Here is a 25,128-nt window from a genome sequence, read left to right as displayed (position 1 = left end):
CCTTGCAGTTAGCAGTCAAGCACTTGCCCAACCATGCCACCAGGGCTCCTTGAAGTAGATTCATAGCCTTTCTCCCGCTGAGTTGCTTAGTGGGTTCCAAGTGCTTAATCCTTATGCTACCAGGGTCCCTTGTACCTGTCATCAATCCCAAACCAAATTGGCTCCAATGTAGTGCAACCTGATAGGACAGAGAATTGCCACATGGGTTTTGCAAAGCTGGTACATCTTTATGAAATTCCAAAGCTGTTTAAAAAATCCCACACCATCTGAACAAATCACCTTTTGGTTAGGAGCTGACCACTTAACCAACAGGGGTCTTTTCTACCTGTCATGACATATGCAAAATACCCAGCACCAGTGCTGGACACAGAACTGCTGCTGCTACCAGAGGCCATCAAGTCAGGTCCAACATACGGCCTATGCACAACATACCAGTCCTGCATGTTTGGGGTGGGTCCAAACTAGGCAGCCCTGTTTGGACTAAGCTGAAGCAGGTCAGGGCCCTGCACATGCTTCCCTGGACATGACCAAGGTCAGCAGCAGATGGTGCCAGAGAAGATAACCAGTGAAACCAGATGCTCTAGGTTCAAAGAAAGCTACAAGGAGTCCACAAGCAATTCTTGGAGTTTTCAGACCCCATAGGCTAATTGCCATACATTCCTCACCCCCCCCTCTAAAAATCCGCTGCTGAGCACACTTCCCTGACCTTTTGACCTAGGTCACAGAACCTCATCTAGGAGCTTCCCCACGAATAAAGCTATTTCTGTTTCTACTCTCCCTTGTCCTGTCAATTATGTCTCCCTATACCTGTTTCACCTTTACATTTGGTGCCGAAGCCCGAGAGAAGTAGGGACACAGGCTCCGTGCCATGCCGGCCCTGCTTCGGCTGGGACGTAGCCTACCTCTCCTCTCCTCTCAAGCCTCCTGAGCCTGTCTGAATGAGTGACTTCTGGCCAATATCTCTGTGTAGGTTCATCCTGTCTTGTTTGTTGCTCTGGACACCGAGGACCAGCAAACTCATCCGGGAACTTAGTGTCCGCGGGAGGCTACCTAGCTGAAAGCCCTGAAAAGCAAGTACACTGGGAAGCTGAACGTGGCACTCCTGCAGGGTTTTGTTCTGCAACCCGAGTACCGAGAGGAGCTGGAAAGAAATGCCTTTTCCCGAAAGGGGTACAAAGATAAGGTCAGTTTCTCACGTCCATCTTTTCTCTGTGTCTATCTTCTCTCATGTGGCCTCCAGCCTTTTCTCTCTGTGTGTACGTTCTGGGAGTCCTGCTGACAACAGGACTCCTAGCACTAAGCCTAGCAGTCACTGCACCTTCTGCCTGGACTGGAACGCAGAGGATGTGTCTGAGCCTTTTTTGCCTGTCTGCGTGTTTTGCGTTTGAGGCTCTGCAGTGTTTTCTCTAAAATTTTCTGCTTCATCTTCCTCTAACCCTGAACAAAGGCTTCTGACCAACCTCCATTTTACCAGCCATAAAGCCAGGCCCCTCGGCCCCTCCTTGGATTCCATTGTCTCTCTGATCCAAAGTCCCTGTCTGCTGGTTAAAGCCGTAGGCCTGAGCCAAGAACCTTCCTGTTGCAGAGTCCAGAACTCTCCACTGAGTCCCTAACTCTGATCGGGATGCCCTGAGGCTTACTGGACCACTTTCTGACTGATGGGTGCAAACGGGGACCAGGGGACGCCCTTCTCCTGTCAGTACCCCCTGCAGTTGGAGACACAATGGGAAGTCTTCTGTCCCAACCCCCTAAAGACAGTCCTTTGGAGTGCCTACTGCCAACCTTACTGAATTGGGTTTGGCTTCTGATCTCCGCCCTAAGCACCTGATCGTTTTTTGTAACCAAGTTTGGCCTCAATACCAATTGGACAAATAATCAGAAGTCCCATAAGTTCAGGTTTTTGTTTTTCTTTGCTCCTGTCCCTCTCTACTACCTGTCACCCCGCTCAAGTTCTCTTATCCAAATATTCTCTTAATCAGCCCCTGACAATCCTCCCCTTCCATCTTTCCCCGGACCTCCTGACTCCTTGTCTGCGCCCCCAGTAAGGCCTCCTCCATATTCTGGGTGTCCCTCACCATCACCTCCTCCGCTACCCCTTCAACTCCCAAAGGCTGAGGCGACTGTTCCTCTGACACAGTCCCCTCCCCAGAGCCAGACCCTTCAGACTCCCTGGAGTCCCTCTCTCTCTCCCCCCTTCTCAGCCCCCTTCCTGCTCAGCCTCCACTGAGCCAACACCCGAAGCCTCTAACAGACCTCTCCCAGACAGGGAAGAAGTGCACTAATCCATGGTCGCAGTCCTGAGACGGGCAGGAGGGAGGGGTCAGAAAGCTCCGGGAAGTAACAACTTTAATCCCGTGCCGCATTTTGGATTTCAATATCCTCTGAAATCCTGACAGTTTCAGCCAGTGAACTCACAAATAGTCTGAGATTCTGTACGTCCAGGCCGCCTTTTCTCTGCGCTCCTGTCCCTTTCTCTGTATTTCCTGCTCCCCTTCCCAAGTCCTCCTGACTAAAGTAAATTCCTCTCCTCCTGCTTCTGCACCCCGTCTGGTGTCTGCCTTTTCAGACCTGCCTGAACACCTTGTCTCCCCTCCTACTCACTCCTCTCCCTATTCTGGCCACCCGGAGCCCCCACGTCCTCTTCTCCCCATCTCCCCGCCTCGCTGGAGGAACCCGAGTCTGCACTCGTCCGCCGGTCAGCAAGCACACATGATCAGAACGCCCTTCTCCTCTGTCCGCTCCGGAAAGTGGCCGGGACTGAGAGTGGTCCAGTTCATGATTTCTCTCAGATTGAAAAGAGTTTAGGCACCTTTTTAAATTATCCCACCTCCTATATTAAGGAGTTTCGATATTTAACTCAAGCTTACGCGTTGTCCTGGCATGAGATTTTTGTCATCCTTTCCTCCACCCTAACCGCAGACAAGAAGGAAAGCATTTTTCTCGCTGCTCAGCAGCTCTCCGACCAGGTTCACTTAACCCACCCTGATCTAAGCAGTTCCCAGACAAAAAACTTGGTTCAAGTTATCAAATTGACAATCAAGGAGGTAGGGACAGACGGACGTGCTCGCCTTGATAAAATGCTTCAGTGTGTCCTGGTTTGGCTTCAGGCCATTTCCCATATAAACTAAAATCATTCAAAAGGCTGATGAGAATCCAGCCACCTTAAGCTGCTTAACTAATGCTTAACTCGAAAGGCCCTCAAACCCCAGTCTGAGATTTAGTGAATATGGCATTTAAGGTTTTTAACAGCCATGAGGAGCAGGCACAGTCATCCAGTGATGCCTGCTTCTGGCAGAAGGTAAATTTTCAAACCCAAGCCTTAGTAGCAACCCTGTGGCTGGTGATCTCCCAGGCCCCAGAGGGCAGTGTGGGGCAAGGGTGTATGGGAACAATGACTGCCACCTGGTGCCTGCTTCACGTGCAGAGAAGGGCACTAGTCACAAAAGTGCTTCAGGCCTAAAGCTCCAACCTCCCGGTGTGCGGTCAAAATGGACACCGGAAGTCCGACTGTCCTTAGAAAAGCAACAGGCCCTTTGCGTCTCCACTCGGAGGAACTGTCCTTCCAATTCCTGACCAGCCTTTGGTCCTGCTGGGATCGGGATGGGGAGACCCTGACGGGACCCCCATCACCCTCACCAAGCCTGGAGTATTGCTCCAGGTATTGCGTGAATAAATTTCCTTCTTACACAGAAGCTATTTTTTCTGACCTGCCCTCATTTTCAGGGCTAGGCAGTCCTTCCTCACTCAGTCATGGATATTGATGGCACGCCTACCTGTCCTAGGTGCTAGCCCTTTACTCATTCCTACCTTATAATCCCTTCGTGCCCGGTTCCTCTATTGGGAAGAGACATTTTGAATTAGTTAAAAACCTCCTTACGCCTCACTTTTGGTCTCACAGCACCTCTGCTCCTTCCCCTTCTTTCACCCGACCTGGAAGAACTGGCCCTACAGACCCGGTTACTTCCCGATGTTAACCCATCACACAGTGCCTCCTTCCTAACAACCTCACTTCTCCTACCCACTCTCTCTGCAACAGTAAGATTGGAGTACTTATCACTTGGTCCAGGACCTGCGCCTCATTAACGAAGCTGTTATCCCCATACACCCAGTAGTTCCTGACCCCTATACTCTTTTGTCCCACATTCCCCCTCCACTGTACCTTTACCTGCAGCCCCTCCTAAAGCAGTTCTACTGCAGACACAGGCCAACTCCCTTAACTTCTCTCTCCCTCCAAGACACACTTATCTCCTTCCACTGTTATCTCTTTAAGCCTGTGCCCCACGCCCACCACTCAGACTTTAACTCTAAATAAACACTAAGTCATAAAGAACCTAAAAAATCTGTTAACAGCTGACAAAAAGGTGAGTGTACTATATCAATAAGTTGAAAGTAGTTAAATAAAATATTAAAGTGCTCCGTACCATGGCCGAAAAAATTAAAAACCGTCAGTGGGGCACCACCAGCCCTTCATCGTGGTTTCAAAGTCCTGGCATGACCTGCAGACCTCTGATAATAATCTGTGTATTATTACTTTTAGTTCCGTGTGTGTTTAAATTTTTGCAGGAACAAATGAAAAATATCTCCAACCTGACCTCCAATCAGCTTCTTCACCACTCTTACAGTCTGCTGCCAGACAGCAGGGCCCTGAACCTTCCAACTCTATCACATACTTTTTTACCCTAGCTCAGCAGGAAGAAGTTAAGGCGCCCCTTACCACTATTAAGAAGTTTGGAATATTTGGGCAGGGTCTGAACTAGGCAGCCCTGTTTGGACTCTGCACATCCCAAAGGTCAGTAGCAGATGGCTCCACACAGATAACCACCAGAGAAGATACCCGGCGAAACCAGAAGCTCTGGGTTCAAAGAAAGCCACAAGGAGTGCACAAGCAATTCTTGGAGTTTCCAGACCCCATATGCAAATTACCATACATTCCTCATCACCCCTTTAAAAACCTACACACCCAACTGCTGAGCAGGACTTCCCTGACCTGTTGGACTAGGTCACTGGAACCTGTCTGGGAGCTTCCCCCCTAATAAAGCTATTTGTTTCTGCTCTCCCTTGTCCTGTCAGTCATGTCTGTCCGTCTCCCTGTGCCTCAGTTTCACCTTTACACGGCACCAGCCTGACAGCTGTTACGTTTAAGCCCCCTGTTCTAGCCACAGTGTCAATCCATCTCCTCAAGGGCCTTCCTCTTTTCCACTGACTCGCTACCAAACATGACGTTCTTTTCCAGGGACTGGTCTCTCCTGATAACATGGCCACAGTATGTAAGACAAAGTCTCCCATACCCACTCCTAAGGAACATTCTGTCTGTACTTCCTCCGAGACAGAGTGTTCTGGTAGCCCAGGGCACTTTGTATATTCCTTGCCAACACCAAAATTCAAATGTTTCATTTCTCTCTTTCTCTCCCCACCCCCGTCAAATGCTTCAGTCTTTCTTATTCATTGTCCAGCTTTCAGGTGCATATGAGGTGATTAAAAGACCATGGCTGGGGTCAGACACACCTGAGCCTCAGAGTGACTGACAGCTTTGCGCTTCACTCTCTCCAGAGGTCTTCCACAGCAGCTGTACCAACTGCAGTATGTCACTCGGTGTCTTGACTACCACTTCATGAGCCTTTGTTTGTGGATCCTTGTAAGATGAACTCATGGACAACTTCAATCATTTATCCGTTTATCCTGATGTTGTCTATTGATCCTTTTGTGAGCAGTTTTGGTTTTGTTTACAGTGAGTTGGAGTCCATAGGGAAGTCTATGATCTTCATCAAGCCCCCTCCCTTTTAACATGCAAAGTTGTGTCGTCTGCATATCTAAAGGTCGCTAGCCTTCCTCCAGATTCTTCTTCCTAGAGTCCAGCTTCTCAGACCAATTTGTCAGCACAGAGATTGAGTGAGGATGAGGATGAGGATGAGGATGAGGAAAGGTTACCACCCCGATGCATCCTTTCCTACTTTTAAACCACACAGTATAGTCCCTCGCTCTTGTTCGGTTGCAATAACTGCCTCTTGGTCTACGTACAGGTTCCGCATGAGCACAATCAAGTATTCTGTAATTACCATGCTTTGTGATATTATCCAGTTTGTTATGTCCACAATCCTTAGCATTCAGCCAAATCCATCTGATGTTAGGAATGATACCCCTTGTTCTACCTCCTCTTCTAAATCTGGTTGAATTCCTGGAAGCTCCCTATCATATGAGGGTAGGGAGTAGAACCAGTTACTATGGGGTCTCACAGCAGGGACACTGGCTGTTAATCTGCATAACATGAGGAGTGGTGGGGAACACTGATGGGATTTGAATAGAGAGAGAACAAAAACTTCCCTCAAATACATCAAGAAACTTCTATCAATCCTTCTAGTACTAGAAAATATGTCTCTGGGAGTGTTAAACTTATTACATAAAAATTATTTTTCTTCTAGAAAATAATATTTAAATGATGCAGGATTAATTAAGTAGTACCTTATATTACAAAGTTTTGTTAGGCTGCATCAAGGTTTGTTTGTTTGGATATAAAAATGTATTTAAGAAAACAAATTATTTAAGTCAAAGTATGCAACAAATAAAACCTACAGAAGGCATGTTTTCTCATCACATTCTGTTGCTTTACCAAATAAGATCTCTAAAAACATATTCCTTCAGCCATTATAGAGTTATTAAAATATAAAAGAAATTAAATCTGGAAGACCACATGCGGTTGCCAGGACTTACAAGTTGTTGGTTATGACTCAGTACATTCCACGCCATCCACCTGCACTCATGCTGCCTCGCCCATAGTACCCTCCACTGCCACTGCCACCCCATGCTGTAACCACCCATGCCATCAGGAGTCCCGTATCCTCCACTGTAATTGTTCCCCATTCCCATTCTTCCAACAGATCCACATCCTCCCTGATTATCCATCCCATCTCTGCCGTAGCCTCCTATTCCAGAACTTCCCATTCCAGAGCCACCTCCAGGAGTAGAATTCAATAAGAGTTCAAGGTATCGATGCTGCATGTTATTTTTATCTTTAGACATGGCAGCTTTATGAGTCACAAACTCTACGTCTGCTTCTCCTGTTGTTCTGCCATTAGCTCCAATATCAATATGAACTCGGATCGGGTTTAGTGGTGAGAAGAAATCGGCAATGTCATTTTTCAGTTGCACACCAAGGCTACCCTCACATATGTACACAATGACCATCATGAACACCTGAACGTGCATCACCAGCTCCAACAGAACCATGGCCTCCCTCTTCTATATCTCATTGGCATCAAAGGCATCATTTCCAAAGCCAGAATTAGTGTAGCCACCACAGTCATCAAAATCTCCATAACTTCCAAGCCCAGTGCCATCATAACCCCCTCTCCCTCCGATTGGTGTATCGATGGGCCTGGTTGCTATCCCAGCAATCTTCTTGGTGGGTCATAAAATCCTTTGACTTCACTCCTGATACCTCTGAAGATCTTAATACACCTGTGGACTACTCTTCCCTTGTGTTTCCCCAGAGCACTTTCTGCTCCATCCTTTAAAGCAAACTGCAGGAAGCCCTCCCCTGTATTGCCCCCCTGGTAGTCCATCATCAGTGCTATCCCACTAGGCACAAGTTCCAAGCCTGGAAAGAACGGAACTGTTTCCTCTTTGTTGCAAACAAGTGGCAGCCACGAAACTGTCCTGTCTCATCACTAGCGTCCCCATTATGGTTCATTACCCAATCCATCTCAATCCTGTGTAACTTAAATGCAAACAGTAACAGTAACAGCAGTTCCAGGGCTCACAGAGGGGGCAGTCGTAAGAAGGGAGCCATTCCTCGCCTCAACTAGTGCTCCCCACAACGGCCCTTCCAACCTTCTCAAAGGAGGCAACCGCTAAGGGCTGTGTGTGTGTGTGTGTGTGTGTGTGTGTGTGTGTGTGTGTGAATCAGCATGTAAACCGCCAACCATCTAGAATGAGCCTCACTCACCTCATGGGTCCTGTTGCTAAGTTAAGGAGCCTTCCCACATGTGTCCATTCGGTAAAGGGCCTCAAGCCACAGATTCTCATCTCTTTTACCACTTGCACGGCCAGTTTCCAAGAGTAATAGGGTACAGTTCTTGGTTAGTAAAGTGTTCTTGCTCAAGAGGCAAGACATAACCACATTACCTGGAGGTGGCGGGCAGGCAAAATTAAACCAAACTCACCGCCTCTAATTGGATGCGGCTCATAAAGACCCTATAGGGCAGCGCAGAACTGCTCTACAGGGTTTCCTAGGCTGGAAAGATCCTGCTTGATAAAATGGAAGGACAGCCCGCCCCTTGATGAGATGGATTGTAACAATGGTCTCAAACGTAACCACTGTGAGGACTGCGTGGACCAGGTGGTGTTTCATTCTGCTGTGCACAGGGAACCACTTGACGGCACTCAAGGACAAATCTTTACTGAAGCAGACTCCCACGTCTCCCTACCGAGCACAGGATGGAAGCAGCAGGCAGGTTCCAACCAAGTGCTTTATCCCCTGCCATCAAGGGCTCCTTCACGAGGCGGACAAACCCAAACGCACTGTCATGGAGAAGCTTCTGACCCACAGTGTAGAGGAGAACAGGCCAGAGTAGACCTGTCCAAGTATGTTTCCTAGGCTGTATCTCTCTACCGGGGCCGACTACCCCACCTTTCTCCAGGGAAGCCACTTGTGGTTGTGAACTTCGGGCATTTTGGTTAGGAGCCCGATGCTTAACCTACTGCACCATCAACACTCACTCATGGGAGCGGGAGTCCTTAAAAATGAAGGCTTGAACCCTCTGTTGAAAACGGGCTGTATGCTGGTACCGATCTGTTCCGTCCAGCTTGCTCTCTGCTCGAATATTCTTCTGGAGGGGCTATTCTGAAGCAAAGTGGAGGAAGCCAAGGTGCCTCGGTGGCAGCGTTGGGCTGTTAACTGTGATGTCTCAGGTTCAAATCTACCAGCAGCTCTCCTGGACAGAAGGCTGTCTGCTCCCTTCAAGATGGACAATGCCTTGGAAATCCTATATGGGACCAGCATAAACTGGAACCAACTGGATGAGATAGCGGATTGGATTTGAGTGTGTGTGTGTGTGTGTGGGGGGGGGGTGTCTGTCTGTCTCTCTCCAGGAGGCACACTGGAAGGTTGCCTTCTGGTTCACCCTGGCCTCAAGGGAGAAGCGGATTTTTGTCATATGGAAACAGAAATAGGTTGAACTTTGTGAGGTTGTTTCGTGTGACATAATTCCTGAAAAAGAAAGCACTTCACGAACTACACACCTGTAAATATACGGGTCTGTTCAGAAGACAGGTGTAATTGGCGAGGACAGTGGCGGCGGAGAGATGGGATTCCCTCACCTGTCTTGTAAAGATGAAGAGTCATGCTTATCGATACTATCAACATATCAACTATCAACATGCTTATCGATACTATCAACAGTACATATGCGCATTTGTGGGGGGGGGAAAGGAACCAGCCCAGTACTTTACTAAAGGGGTTTGCATAAGCTGAGTAGTCATGGCTCCGTCACAAGATAAAGTATGACAGCTCATCATTGGTTAAGTGCATCAAGTCAGCCTTCGTTTTACGCCCGAACCTGGTGCGTCCAGATCGGAAACCAAAGGCGGCGGGGACAAACTCAGCCTCCCGCTCTGGAAGCCACCTTCCCGGGAAAGCGCCCCGGGCGGGCGGGGAGCAGCCAGGGAGCAGCTCCGGGCGGTCCCGCCCTCCGCGCCGTCCGATTGGGCCGCCCGCCCGCCACTCTGGGCCCCGCCCGTGCCCCGCCGGCCGCCGGCCCTCCGGGAATCCTCGGCGCCCGACGGCTGCACACACTCCTGGCAGCGGCCGGGCGCGGGCTTCCCGCCGCCGCCGCTGCGGCCAGGAGGCTGCGCGCGCCTTCCCGCCTGTCCCCGCCGCGGCCGGGCGCTGCGCGGGCGCTGCGCTCGGCGGAGGCGGCGGGCGCGGGCGGCGACGGCGCGGCCATTGTCCCGCAGCCCCTCCCGGGCACTCCGGAGGGGCCCCGCCAGGCGCGCGGGCGGGGCGGGGCGGCCACCTTCCCGGGGCCCGTGCGCCCGGGCGCCGCCCGCTCGTGGCCGCAGGTCTCCAGGTCGCCCCGCGTCCTTGCCCGTCCCCGTGCCCACTGCCCAGCCCTGCGCCCCCTTTGTCGCCACCCCCAGCCCCTCGGCGCCGCGCGCCCCCGCCGCTGCGCCCAGGGCTGCAAATGGCGCCTGCCGGTCTCTGCGCAGCGCGCCCGCCGCGCCCCGGGGCCCGAGAGCGCCTGCAGCCGCGCGCCCCGGGCCCACCTCCCCTGCCCGCCGGGCGCCCGCCCGCAGCTCGCGGAGCCTCCGCCCGCACAACGCCGGCGGGCCCGTCCCGGGCAGCCCCGACGCCCCGCCCGCCCTCCGCTTACCCGGGCCGAGGCGCCCTGGCGGCCGCGAGCGCCGGCAGGGAGGAAGATTGTAGGTTCTCGGCGCGGGGAGACCCCCTGACCCAGCCGTTCCTTAGCGCCCTAAAACAAGTAGCCCCAACGTGAGGGAAACAAAAGGTATTTGCTGACGTGGGCGTTGGGCAGAAACGCCCGAGGGCTGGGGACACAATTAAAGGGGCAACGCACAGATTTCAGGCACCAACCAGCAGCTTCGCCCACTCCCCCTACCCTCGCCTACACCCACATGCACCCTTCAAAGGCACCCGGGTGCCCGGCTTCTCGAGCAGTTGACTGCGGAATCATTATTTATTCAGGAGTTTAAATTTAAAAATTGTACTTTACGTTGGGAAAGGTGCCTCCGGAGGGCAGAGAAGCTGGATTTCTAGGAGGTGGGGGCTTTGGCTCCGGAAAGAGGGAGGGGCTTCGGCGTGCCCACAATTACTGTAGAAGCACGTGTGCCCTTATTGTACTTAAGTTTAGCAACGTCAAATGGAAGAGATAGCCACCGGTTGTTGTTTTTTTCCTCTTTATGGAAGCTGTCACTAGAGAAAACCTTTTCTAATCCTCTGTAGGTCGCAGGCATTTATATGAAATGGAAAAGCCCAGAGGGGCTGAAATGAAGATAACAGTTATTAAGTTCAAAGGAAACATAAAATTAGTAAAAACACCATGCCTCGTGTTTTCAAATATAAAAATCCCACGTACAACAAGCCTTCTGACGTATTTATGTCTCTAATATTTGGAGTACAAGTATTTGGATATACATTTGCTAAAATAGTAAATCACCGAACTTTCACTGTGACCAGTGAAGCATTCAAAAGTTCAAGCCCACCAGTGGCTCCTCTGAAGAAAGATGAGGCTATGTGTGCTCGTAAGATTTGTGTGCACCACTGGTACATATGAGGGCTGGAGGCACAGGGAATCCAGGGTGGATGATACCTTCAGGACCAAGGGTGTGAGGGGCGATGCTGGGAGAGTGGAGGGTGAGTGGGTTGGAAAGGGGGAACTGATCACAAGGATCCACATGTGACCTCTTCCCTGGGAGAGGGACAGCAGAGAAGGGGGGAAGGGAGACCCCGGATAGGGCAAGATATGACAAAATAACGATGTATAAATTACCAAGGGCACATGAGGGAGGAGGCAGCGGGGAGGGAGGGGAAAAAAAAGAGGACCTGCTATAAAGGGCTTAAGTGGAGAGCAAATGCTTTGAGAATGATTGGGGCAGGGAATGTATGGGTGTGCTTTATACAATTGATGTATGTATATGTATGGATTGTGATAAGAGTTGTATGAGTCCCTAATAAAATGTAGAAAAAAGAAAAGATTTGTGTGCACAACCCCGAGCAGGGTCGCTATGATTCAGAACGGACTCTGACAGTCGACTAAGAAAGGTTTAATGGAAGTGTTAATTCTATAAAATAAATCAGTATTCTAGTTCCTTATGCTGAAGTCATAGTCTGAAAAGCGCTGTACAGTAAAATTGAAAAAAAGAGACTCAAAATTTCCAAACTCACACAACTTTTGGTTGGGTTTTTAGCCTACGTAAGTCTTATTGGCCACAGCTTATGACTTTGGGTTCATCGCTAATTAGCTATACATGTTTGAGGATCCTACCCTCTGTGGGCAGGATGAAAAATACTGGATCCACTGAAAATGCACTTGAAACCCATTAGGTGCCAGGAGTGTTGATTATATGCAAGTTACTGCGCTAGGGGTCTGTTGGGAGTTCTTCGAGAAAGACCGTAGCGTCATGACGGAAACGGGCTTTCATTTGAGCCTTGGTTAATTAAGGCCGGCCAAGAGCTTCTGCAAGCCCGGTTCCTCAAGAGAACACACCAGATTGCTTGTACGCTCGTGCGTGCAAGGGAAGGTGATCGTTCATTAGTGTAACTCATAAGGGAGAAGAAGCAAGAATAGCTTGTGCAGCCGCTCCTCCCATGAACGGAAACTGGAAGATCCATCAAGATCCAAGACGGATTTTTCTTCTTGACCTTCACCCTCCCAACCGCTAGAGTTCATGTTTCTCTCTGCTGGTACCCCACCGTACACCCACGAACCAGCCTGAATGCTCTGTGATCTGCTTTTCTTTCCCTCTCCTCCCAAAGCTTCCGTTCAAATTCCTGAGGGAAAGAATTCATTCCAATTTTAACAGGTTCAGTACCCAGGAGTCCCAGAGTGCCACAAATGGTTAAGCTCTCGAGTGCTAACTCAAAGAAAGGTTGGTGGTTCAAATCGACCCAGGGGTGCCTTGGCAGAAAGGCCTGGTGATCAACTTCTGAAAGGGCACTACTACTAAGTCGATTCAGACTCAGATTGGCCCTATAGTGCAGAGTAGAACTGCCCCCGTGGGTTTCTGAGACTGTAACCCTGTATGAGAGTAGAAAGCCTCATCTTTCTCTCAGGGGATGACTGGTGGTTTCAAACAGCTACTCATTGGGTAAGCGGTCAAATGTGTAGCCTACTACACCACCAAGGCCGTTCTGAAAGGACCCAGCCCCTTAAAAACCCTATGGAATGCAGTTCTACTCTGAAACACCTGAGATGGCCATGGGTAAGAATCTACTCAAAAGCAACCGATTTTGCTTATTACTATGGACAAAGTTTTATGATCTGCTCTTTAAATGCAATGCTTAACAACAACAACAAAACAGGCCTGGTCTCTGCCTTCATGGGACTGCTAGTGGGAGAGATAAGGCAATTACAATACGGTGATAAATCAGGAAGGAAAGGCACCCCGGTTCTGCAAGCACATAGGTGATGGGGGGCATATCTTACGGGAAGAGAGGTTTAGCGAAGGCTTCCTTGAAGAAAGGGTCTTGAATAGGCCAAGGTGAACATGATGGGAAGTCCCAAATCAAAGCAAAATGAACGGAGGCTCTGCGTAGCAGGGAGCACGGCATAAAGGACAAGACTGGAATGCATTCAAACGGACAGAGACACGACAGCGGAGGCAGGAGAGGTGAGCAAGGCCAGACCATGGAGGGCCTTGAAGACCATGGTAAAGTGGGTTGGAGGCTAATGGTGCGTTTCATGCTCCGTGGGTTGTGTGACACGATGAGACAAGCATTTTTTAAAAAGATAACTCTGGCTTTATTGCTCTTCATTTGTTCCAGTTCTGCTCACCTCAGAATTGCCCTAGCAAGTGTAGACTGCTCTAGCAGGCCAACTAGGTTAATTGGGCACCAGCTGCAAGCCTGGAGTCCACACACACCTCCCTCAACTTCAAGCCAGCTGGCTCTCTCTCCTGCTCATCACCTCTAGCCACCTGGACCTAGGTCATGCCCACAGACGCAGTCTCTGTGCAACTTTTTAAACTTTAGACTATTCCTCACTTCCTCTTCTCTCATCTTTAGCCGCCGTGGACCAGGTCAGCAGGTACCAATGGAACATGTCCAAACAGCCAGTCTCTTTATTGCTGCATTCCCCCAACGTCTACTCAATAAGTGGACCCAGGTGGTTACTATAATGCGCATGTCAGGTTAACTGGTTCCCTCTAACCTTCAATTCCAGCAGGGGCTTTCTCTGATGGGCACAGGCGTTCTGCATTGACACATCCAATGACAGAGTGCTTGCTCAAAATTTAAAAAGCCATTTTGTTTGTTTAGTTTGCTTTTCTGTATGTTAAATCCAGGATGGGTAAATGTAAAGAGGGAGTAACTAGACTAATGGTTCCTTGGGGTTATGGTAGGGGAAGTTGGGGCAGAGGACTCAGAACGGAGAGCTAATAACAAGGAGTACAAGGGATGATTGTACAACTCTTCTTAGTATGACTGAACCATTGAATTATATGATATATGAATTAGATGCTGTGTTAGACCAAGTTGACTAGAAAAACAAATTCAGGGACACTCATATGTGTAAGAGAGCTTTATATCAAAGAGCAATTATATATTGAGAAAACAGCCCAGCCCAGTCCAGATCAAGTCCATAAGTCTGATACTAGTCCATAAATCTATCTTCAGACTCACGCAATCACATGCAATGATGGAAAGTGTAGGAAGATCACAGCTGGTAGGTCCAAAGTCTTGTGGATCCAATCCCGGTGGAAGCATCTCAGTACTGGCATGACCTGATTGACAGGATAAACTCTACTCCTTCACACTTAATGCCCACCAGTTGACAGGAGATTATGTAACTACCACAGATGCCAATAAAGTTGTTAGAAAAAAGTTTAAGTCAAACAGTCTTTTTCTCTATAGGTCTTCCTTTCAAATGTAAATCTGTTCTCTCAGTATTTCTGGGTAGGACTCAAGTTTTCTTTCTAAGCCCCATATTCTCCATTGGTTTTTAACAAGAAATATTTATTTCTTCCAGGCAATTCCTAAGTTCCCTTTTAGTATAACCCATCAAATACAGGCTGAAGGCGGCTTACAAGCTCTTGTAATCGTGATTGATTTCCTATTTTACAATACCAGGTAGGAGAAATATTTAATATCCATTGTGTACTCAAATGTACTTAGAGCTTTTGACTTTTTAATTTTTTTTTTAGGAAAAACTAAATTTTATTCAACATATGTGGTAAGGAGAAATGAGGTGGAACATGGGCTGACAAACCATCAGAGCTGTGTCTGACTGAGTCTCTTTAATCGTTTTTAATACTACCCAAATTAAATCTTCTCTTTTCCAATCCAGAACTCTGCCTATTTATATACACGTGACCTGGGGCCGCTGGCAGGGTGGTGGATCCAGTAGACACAGGTACCATGTCAATCCTGCATTGCTTACTCAGCAAGTTTCCCCCAGGCTACTTCCGAAGAGTTTTTCTCACCTCAACTACAACATGTAATTTCTTCCAACGATTACAGGTAATAATAACCAAAGGAGCCATCTACGAAACAGATCACTTCTGATGAGAGCATCACGGAACTTCCTTGCAAGACGTTGAACTTCCTTACAAGACGTGGACACAGAAACACTCCATTTTAGAAGAGAACTAAAAGTATAAGAGGCCTAAATGCTGAGCCACTGCCAAGAACCAACAGACGGTCTAAAAAGCCACCCCAGAAAGTCTGGGGAACCCCAGGAAGACTTGGCCGGAGGCCTTGGAATTTCCAGAATGACGTCAAAAAGGCCAGCTGACCTGCCTGTATGAACCCGGGTAGAGACGCTGACTTTTTAGAGAGCCAGGAACCCAGGACACCAACTCTGCTTTCTGCGACTCTACCCGGCGTGAGGCCACCAACGAGGGCAGTGCTTATTGGGACTACAGTGCTAAAATAATAACATGTGTGATGTGTTGCCCCTACACTCTGATATTTGCCTTAATAGTTTAAATTAAGATTATTAGCTTGTTTGATGTGTGTTTGCAGTGAATAAACCAAGCATTCAAAAATGTCTAAGAGTGTTAAGTAACTATTGATCACGCCGCTCCTGACATACTGGTGGAATCGGCACTTACCATTCCCCTCTGGTTCTTTCTCTTTTAAAAAGCCCAGCCTTCCACGAATCTGAAGCCATTTCAATGAATTCCACCAAAATGATCTCTCTGACCCAACTCCACAAGCCAGTCTCCTGCCCCAAAGCATTCAGGCTTATTTGCATCCACAATAAATCCTGTTATCAAACACAACTAAATCCTATCTTTCCTTACCTTCTCCTACTCAGACCCATCTGGAAAAGGTCCTTTTGGCAGGACTTACAGAAACTATGGCTAGAAGAGCCTATTCAATACTTTGCTGTCCTGAAGCACTTACTAACAAAACAACCTGTGAGAAAATAAATATCTGTTTGTTAAAGCCATGTACTTGCAGTATTTCCATTCAAGCAGGTCTTGATAGCACAGGAAAAATCCATTTCAGCGGTCTAGCTAAAAGTTGATGGAGTCTTGAACAAAAGTGATGGGAGAGGAGATGGATGAGAGTAGAAAGAAGAGATATGAGTGGGTGCCCCCCCCCCCAAAAAATCATCCCAAACCAGCGGAGCTTTTGTAGGACCATCAAGCATCTCATTTGGAGCTCGTGCACCCAGTGGGCATCACCTGGGAAGGTTCTCTCTGGTCACAGTGAACTTGAGTCTCATTTTTGGTGATGGTCAATTTAAAAGAACAGTGTGCTACTGTGAAATTTTGTTTCCTGCTTGGGAAAAATGCCACAGAAACTGTCGTGATGTTGAACACAGCTTACAAAGACAGAGCTACAGGAAAAGTTCAAGTGTACAGTGATTTTATCGTTTCAAAAAAGGTGAAATGTGGATTGGGACAAACCTCATTCTGGTGATCCATCAATATCCCAATCGGATGAAAATGTCAACTCATAGTGTGCATTTGGAGTTTGTTCCAGCAGGTCAGACTGCTAATCAAGCTCTCTATTTAGAGCTTCTGAAAAGATTGCGTAACAAAATGCAGTAAAAAAGGCCTGATTTGTGGCAGACAGGGGACTGGTTTTGCCACCATGACATCGAACCCGCTCATGCTGCCATCTCAGTGCTCCAGTTTGGGGCAAAAAAAAAAAACCAGCACGCCTCTCTTGCTCCACGCACCTTACACACCCGACCTTGCTTCTTTTTGTTTCTGTGAATGAAGAGCATGAAAGGACAGCGATTTGACGGTGTGGAAGAGGTGACGAAAAAATGAGGGAAGTGCTATCGGCCATCCAAACAGATGAGTTTGAAAAAATGTTTCCAAGAATGGAATCACAGAGTTGACAAATGTATTAAGTGTAACGGAGAGTACGTGATAAGGGTGTTTTGTAAAAAATATTAATTAAATACATAGCTTTGGGGAAAAGTTCTGTTTGGGGGCGTGTATCCCCTCCTAAAATATCAGAGGTACTAGATTGGCTGTAGAGAGTGAGGAGGAAGCAAGTGCTGGAGACAACTGCCAGCTCTTTGGCTTGTGAAGCTGAGTGGGTGGTGGCCCCATTCACAGAGAGAAAAAACTAGAAGACGATTCCATTTTGGGGTGGGGGAGGGGTTGAGTCAAAGGGCAGCAAAGATCGTAAACTCTGCTTGAACTTGCTGAGGTTGAGTTGTCCCATTAGAATACAGATCGAACATCCTGCTATCTTCATTATTTTTATATACATAGCATCATTGGCCGGAGACTTACTTTCCCATAATCCCTTGCAGCTAGGAAATTACTGAGTCTATGCTTTGATATACCCACCAGGGACTTTGAAGAGGGAGCCATGAGACCAAAAAGGAGAAACCTCAAAAGAATCCAGAGTGGGTACAGTTCCAGAAAAGCAATACTCCCAGTACCGTGGTGGGAGTGCCGCTGGTGAACACACCCACTGTCCCATGCCACTGGCTGTCATCCCTGAGGGCAGTAGTGGCATCTGCAACGGACCGGTTCTGTGGTGTGACTTTGGTTGTTTCTGACTGCTTAGCATAGGCTTTATGAGGGATCCTCAACAAGTTTACGGAAAAATGAATGAAAAGATAATGGAGTTTGTCCATGGACTTTTTGTAGCCTCCTTGTGTCTGCAATTCAGCGAACATTCACTCTGTTTAAATCAGTCAGGTCAGTTTCTGTGCAACCAGCTACAGGAACTGGACCTTAATAGATAAAATTGCTTGAAATGCAGGTTTGGCACCTCTGTCACATAACCCCAAACCAAACCCACTGTCATTCATTCCAACTCAGTCACCCGGTAGGGCAGAGCAGAATTGTCCCATAGGGCTGCCAAGGCTGTACCTCTTTAGAGAAGCAGACTGCCTCGTCTTTCTCCCATGGAGTGGCTGGTTGGTTTGAACCACAAACCTTTCCATTAGTAACCTGTTGTTTAGCCCACTGTGCCACCAGGGCCCCTACCCAGTTGCATAGATGGAAATTAAGACTATAGATGTAGATAGAATAAAGTATGAAATGAGGCTTGATGAGGCCTGAGCATGCCGCTGTTTGGAAGTTTGTCCCATCCCGCGGGGCATTCAACGTGGATCCTGGAGGAGGGAGTGGGAATTGGCGGGACAAGAGACACGGAGAATGGAGACAAGACAATATCCTGATCAAGTCTCGTTTTAATGAACAAAAAGTTACAGCTTAAATCCGCCAGCAAGGGGGGAAGAATCCGCCGCACATGCAAATTAGGCTACTTTGGCAACAGGCCTATCAGGGAGTTCAGGGGAGCGCACCCTGCCCGTGAGTCAGTAACGGCTTACAGTCTTCAACCAGGTACGCCAAGAGTGGCATGTTTATGCAAATCAAACACAGGCGAGGACAATCTTTTACCCAATCAAGGGGATGCAGGACACAGGTGCTTATCTAAAGAGCATCACACCTTGTTTGCTCAAGCTTTACAGCTGCAGTGCTCTGTCACGTAGGCTGGGGTAGAAGATGACCCAGAGCTCAGGCTAATGAACTCTGATATGTGCTACAAAATAAGGATATCTGCGGTTTCAAATTAATTGTTGTAATTCGCCAAATAAAGCCAAAATAGGTTCATTTTGTGACTGAATACAAGCAACAGTTTCTACATTATTTAATACGAAAACAACATATAGACTGTCTGAATAAATGTTCATGGCTCCGGGCAGGTCCTAATAAATTCCAAGTAATGGCCGGGCCTCATGGCTCCGGGCAGTAGTTGCTGTTGGGTGCCATTGTTTCGACTCCGACTCAGAGTGACCAGCCCAATAAAACCATGCCGGGGTCTGCGTATCCCTCACGATCTCCAGCATCATTACCTTCCAACCTAGAGCCTCCATCTACCCGCACTCTATCAGAGACTATCCTGTTCGGGCCCATAGCGTTTTCATGCTGTTGTGATTAGGTACTGCTGAGTTGGTTCCCACCCACATACAACAGAACGCAGCATCCTCACAACTGTTCTTAGTTCGAGCCCATTGTTGCAGCCACGGTGTCAGTGTGTCTTGTTGAGGGACTTCCTCTTTTTTGCCGTCCCCTCTATTTTACCTCTGTCCTTCTGTCACACTGATCTGTCTTGAAAACATTTCCAAAGTATGTGAGATGAAGTCTTGCCATTCGTGCCTCTAAGGAGTAATCTGTCTGTACTGTTCCTAAGATAAATTTGTTTATTCTTTTGGCATTCCGTGGTATTTTCAATATTCTTCACCAGCACCATAATTCAAATGCCTTGCTCGGGGACTGCCTATGTTTGAAAGACTCGTGGGACAGCATCTAGCATTATAGTAACACGCAAGCCACCACAGGGCAACGGGCTGACAGCGGAGCGGGGGTATGGCCACTTGGAAGGTGAAATTGCAGAGGAGGCCGAGAAGCCGTGAGAGAACGGAGAGACTGACGTAACGTGGTGGTATAGGCCGAAAATGGTCATGAAGGCAGATTGGATGCTGCCGCTAAGGGTTCAGTATAGAAGAAAATGTGACTAATTAGAAAATTAGACAACTAGTAGATTGTTGACTTCCAATAACATTATTCAGTTTGAAAGACAAGAGCAGAATGTAGATTACAGGGATCAGAAGCGGGTGAAGAAACAGAGATGATGAAGATAGATAACTCTTTTAAGAGGTTCGCTTGTGAAGGGGATGTTCCAGTTGCGATTCCTGTGTAAGAAATAAATCCAATGTAACGGCATGAAACACACCCTTCTCATTATAGCAGTGGATTGCATGGGTCTGAGATTTGACAGATCACAGCAGAGCTGGTTTGTCTGCTCCACGGCGCCTGCGTTTCAAGGAGGAAGACTCCAATGGCTAAGGGTAAGTACTGCGAACTGGAATCCCTGGATGGTGTCATCTCTTGCCAGTATCATGTCAAGACAGGGTTGACTTAAAGTCTAGGCTCAGCTGGGACTGTCATGTGGAAATCCACTGCCTGGTTTTCCAATGTGGCTTGGGTTTCTCAGAGCATCGAGGTTGGGCGCCAAGACGGAAGCATGCCAAGAGTAAACATTCCAAGGGAACTAGAAGGGACCTGCTTGACTTTTCCATCTAAGGAAGTTACAGTGCCCACTTGTGCCCTATTCTGTTAGCTGAAATGAGTATGTTAGGTGGTTTGAAAATATCTACTCTTTCTTGACCATCCTCCCTTTCGAAAATATCTACTCTTTCTTGACCATCTTCCCTTTCTGACATGGGTCCTAATTTACCTCCACCTGCTTGTGGGCTAGACTTCGTAACCTGTTTCAAAAGAATGAAGATTGCTAAAGGCACAGAAGCTTCCTGCTTGCTCTCTCTCTGGGCTTGGATCACCTGCTCTGGGCACGCCAGTTAGCTGCCTGGGGAGAGAAACGAGACCATCAGCCCGCAGCCACGTGGCTGAGTCATCTTGGAAGGGGCTCCCCTCACTTTAGACAAGCCTTCAGGTGACTGCAGCTCCCGCTGACAGTTTGACTGAAACTTCATGAGAGACCCCGGGTCAGAACTATCCCGTTAAGCGACATATGGATTTCTGTCCCTCCGAAACTAGGAAATAACAACTCTGTGTTTCCTATGTCATAAGGTATGAAATTGTAGGGGTCATTTTTTTGTTGTTCTTTTGGGGTGTATCCCCTTATTTTTAAAAAATCATTTTATTAGGGGCTCATACAACTCTTATCACAACCCATACATACATCAATTGTGTAAAGCACATTTGTGCATTCATTGCCCTCATCATTCTCAAAACATTTGCTCTCCACCTAAACCCCTGGCATCACCTCCTCATTTTCCCCCCTCCCTACCTGCTCCCCCTCCCTCAGGAACCCTTGATAATCTATAAATTATTATTTTGTCATATCTTGCACTGTCCAACGTCTCGTAGGGGTAATTTTTATTTTTTTTTAATTTTAACAATTTATTGGGGCTCATACAATTCTTTTCACAGTTCATATATATACATACATCAATTGTATAAAGCACATCTGTACAGTCTTTGCCCTAATCATTTTTTTCTCTTTTCTTCTTTTACATTTTATTAGGGACTCATACAACTATAGGGGTAATTTTTAATAAGAGAAAACCAATACAAATTCTGGTGCTTAAAATTGCTGCTATAAATAAAACCTAAAGAAAAATGTGACTTGTAAACTGGGTAGGGGTGAAAGCTGGAAGAACTTGACTGTTAGTGAGCACTTGAAGAACCTCTGACGGGCGGTAGAAACCTTTTTAGCAGACACCAGGAGGCCGCAGGTGAGAGCGTCCAACAAAATCATGAGAACCTCGGAAATGGGAGAAAAGGGGAAGGTTTATGGTGTCATGGCATCCAGGTAGCAACACTGTTGCCTGCAGCAAGGTGAGAAGTTAAAAAAAAATTAATGTACTTAAAATGACGGGATGATCAAGTGTGTTATACTGAATTGTCTACAGAAACAAATCCAGTGACACGCACATATGTGTAAGAAAGAGCTTTCTAACAAAAAGTCATTATAGATCAAGAAAACATCCAGCCCAGTGCGCTCAAGTCCCCAAGTCTCACTTTGTAGATACCAGTCCACAAGTCCGTCTTCAGACTCAGGAGGTCACAGGCCGGTGGGTGCAGGGTTGAGTGGATCCACCATCAGTGAAAACCTGGCAGGGCTCAGGCAGCTCTCAGGGTCCACAAGCAAGACGGGGAAGGTAGAGCGAGGGGAAGGTTCCCAGGCCCCTCCTTAGGAGAAGGCCCCGCCCATGAGGAAGTACCATCAGACCTGATTGGCAGGTGGGATACACCCTTACACTTTCACACATCAAGCTTGATTTCCGAATGGAATATAACTTTATCGAACTACCACATCAAGCTTGGTTTCCGAATGGAATGTTGAAGCTCAGCCTGTTCTGCTCTTACCAATTTTAATAAGATGTGAGAGAAGCTCACAGAAGGGCTGCTAAACCAAGGAGAGTGAGAACTTGAGGGCGTTGAAATGTTCAGGCATCACGTAATACTAAAGAGGTGGTTTCCCTGCAAAGATTAAATTCAGAGCATTCAGTGGCACCACTAGGGTCACCCACCCTCCCCCTGTGGACATACGCCCATACCAGGCCAGCTAGAATCCTTGTTGTTGTTGTTTGGTGCCATCAACTCAGTTCTGACCCATAGCGACCCTGTGCACAACAGAACAAAACACTTGCTGGTCCTGCGCCATCCTCACATTTGTTCCTTTGCTTGAGCCCATCGACGCAGCCATGGTATCAATCCATCTTCCTGAGGAACGTCCTCTTTGTTGCTGCCTCTCTACTTTATGGAGCATCATGCCCTTCTCCAGAGACTGGTCTCTTCTGACAAGTCCAAAGTACGTGAGACCAAGTCTCGCCATCCTTGCCTCAGAGGAGCTTTCTGGCTGTCTTTCTTCCAATACAGATGTGTTTGTACTTTGGCAGTCCATGGTACTTCCAATATTCTTCCCCAGCGCCAATTCAATGCATCAATTCTTCTTCAGTCTTCCTTATTCAATGTCCAACTTTCACAGACACACTGGTGTGCAGATGAAATCATGTAAGTTAAGATCTTTATAATTGGAAATTATGACAATTCTGACGGGAACACAAGAGAAGATTTAAAAAAGTAAATTAGCACAGAATTTTATCCTTGTAGTTACATTGTGAGAGTTCTGAGGGGCTTGGGAGGGGAGAAGGTGGGGAGGTGAGCAGGATCCAACAATGATGGGTACAGGGAATAGTAGGGGTTCTAAAATGGACCGTCGGGAGGGTGGGGAGTGCTTGATCAATACACTTGTATCTGAGAGGAATTACTGAGAGGGGAACACCAGGCAAACATAACAGTGGGGTGGGAGGAAGACCAAAACCCAAACCATGTATGTTTTAGTATATAAACCATATATGTACAAGTATATCAAGGTTCCAGCAGGAATGCTATGGCTATCAGCCATAGCCAGTGTCTCCATCCCCACCGAGCATAACGTGACCCCTCACCTTCACAAGATGCCTCAGCGAGACCTTCCCCCTCTCTTCCCCTCAGCCAATGGGGGGGGATGGGCAGGGGGAGCAGGGGCTCCTTTTAGACATGATCATTTATTTCTGTTCCAAAAATTTGCTAACACGGATTCCTTTGTTTGCTCTCTCTGACTTTCTCCATCCTCTCTTGTGGCCGCATGGCCGTCCCTCTGTCTCTTCCTCTCTTTAGCTCTCCTTTTCTTACTTTTGACTCTTCTCGCTTTACTGTCTTCCAGTTGCCCCTCACCCTGCCCCCTTCACTCTTGTTCCATTCTGAACACCCAGGCAGGTCCTTAACGCTAATAAAACCTGTTAATTAAAACCCATGCTCTGAAAAAAAAAAACAGCCCATGCTCTGGGTCAGCTTTCTTTTTATTCCCAACAGTATACAGATATGAATATGTGTATATTTGTTTATGCATATATGTAAATGAAACAAGGAAATAGATGGGCTTTCGGTCTCTAGAATCTTACCTCTGTACGAGAATGGTTTGTTCTAATAATGAGGCATTGTATGGTATCACATTCCTGACATGATCACTGAAGATAAAACGGGTGCAAAAACAAATGTGGTGAAGAAAACTGCAGGTGCCCATGACTGGGAGGTGAGCCTTCGCCTGCTTTATCTTGTCTGATGTCTCTTTAATTTACCCCTCAATCACACAACCGCCCCTTGGTCCCCCACAACTTCCTGAATGATAGAGACTTTAAAACTAATCCTTGAAATGTGAGCAAGAGTGTCATGGAAAGGCGGAGCCATGTCTGGGTCACTGATGTATTGGGATCAGACTGAACTGCATGGTGCAGATAACTGCACAGCACAGAGGACATAGTTCATGTCACTTGAAATGGCCAATGTTTTGTCACATGTATTTCACCACAGCAAACAAGAAGTGAGTGATGGTTAGCTACTGTAGTGTTCACCTTGGCTATGAACTGATTCAACGGTCCTGTGCAGTGTTTTGTAATGCATCTTTAAAAAAGACAGTAGAGAAAGGAAGACAACAGTGGCAAATGTGGGGGCGGGGAGGAAGGGGAAACATGAGGAGCCGATGCCAAGGGCTCAAGTAGAAAGCAAATGTTTTGAGAATGATGATGGCAACAAATGTACAAATGTGCTTGACACAATGGATGGATGGATTGTGAGAAGAGTTGCAAGAACCCCCAATAAAATGATTTTTAAAATGTGTGTGGAGGGGAGAAACGTGGCAAATGTAGTGAATCATATGGGGGTTTGATTTTGTCCAACGATAACCACCAGAGTAAACCTCAGTCGTGCAAAGTCCATGGACAAGCAGATGGGTTCTGGGCGCCACTTAACTCTCGCCCCAATCCAAGAACAGTCAGTTCTGATCACATGGCCCAGCTTGATACTCACCTTCCTAAAATGATCACTGAAGATAAGGGTGCTATAGCAAAGTGTGCTGAAGAAAGCAGATGGTGCCTGGCTATCAATCCGAATAGTGGCTGGGGTCTTTAAGGCTTGTATTCAAACAAGCAGCCATCTAAGCGAGGGGTCATCTAAGTCCACATGGAAGAAGCACACCAGCTAGCGTGATCCAAAGATGACAAATAAAAAATTCAAATATGATGAAGGGACAAGTATCAGAGCTTAATTTGTGAACACCCACTTTGTGCAATGCTTTGGAGGTCAGTGGGAGCCCCAAACCCATCTGCAGACTGTCCTTCGATTAAGCCCCTCGCAGACCCTCCTTTAGACACTGGAAAGGTCTGGAACAGCCTTACCATCAAACATAGATGGTTGTGATCCTGATGAGACTGGATAAAACTTGGTACTTGACCAGTTGACCTCCCTCTAGACCCAATCTGAATGTGTTCTAGGTGAAAGGATCTCTCGCTCGATCCTGGCTTTTTGGATGTTGATGCCGGTCTTTTCTTCCCACGCATTGTGGTATTTTTATCTTTATATTACTGCTGTCTTACCTCCCCACTGCACTTTGGATTTGTTCCTTGT

General features: G+C 47.5%; 1 protein-coding gene and 1 pseudogene across 2 annotated transcripts in view; both read right to left on the bottom strand.

Moving 5' to 3' along the window:
• ZBTB8A (zinc finger and BTB domain containing 8A) overlaps positions 1-10,520 on the bottom strand; it is a 49,589-nt gene extending 39,069 nt beyond the window's left edge. The window contains exon 1 of one of the 2 annotated variants that reach the window (XM_075538983.1): positions 10,368-10,520. The gene's annotated coding sequence lies outside the window, so the exon portion shown is untranslated. The remainder of the gene's footprint in view (positions 1-10,367) is intronic. The other variant, XM_075538991.1, reaches the window with a different exon arrangement.
• Positions 6,726-7,699, bottom strand: LOC142434259 (heterogeneous nuclear ribonucleoprotein H3-like; annotated as a pseudogene).
• Positions 10,521-25,128: the final 14,608 nt, after the last annotated feature.

Source organism: Tenrec ecaudatus, chromosome 1 (assembly GCF_050624435.1).
Source record: "Tenrec ecaudatus isolate mTenEca1 chromosome 1, mTenEca1.hap1, whole genome shotgun sequence".
Taxonomy (NCBI): Eukaryota; Metazoa; Chordata; class Mammalia; order Afrosoricida; family Tenrecidae; genus Tenrec; species Tenrec ecaudatus.
This window is presented reverse-complemented; position numbering and strand designations above follow the sequence as displayed.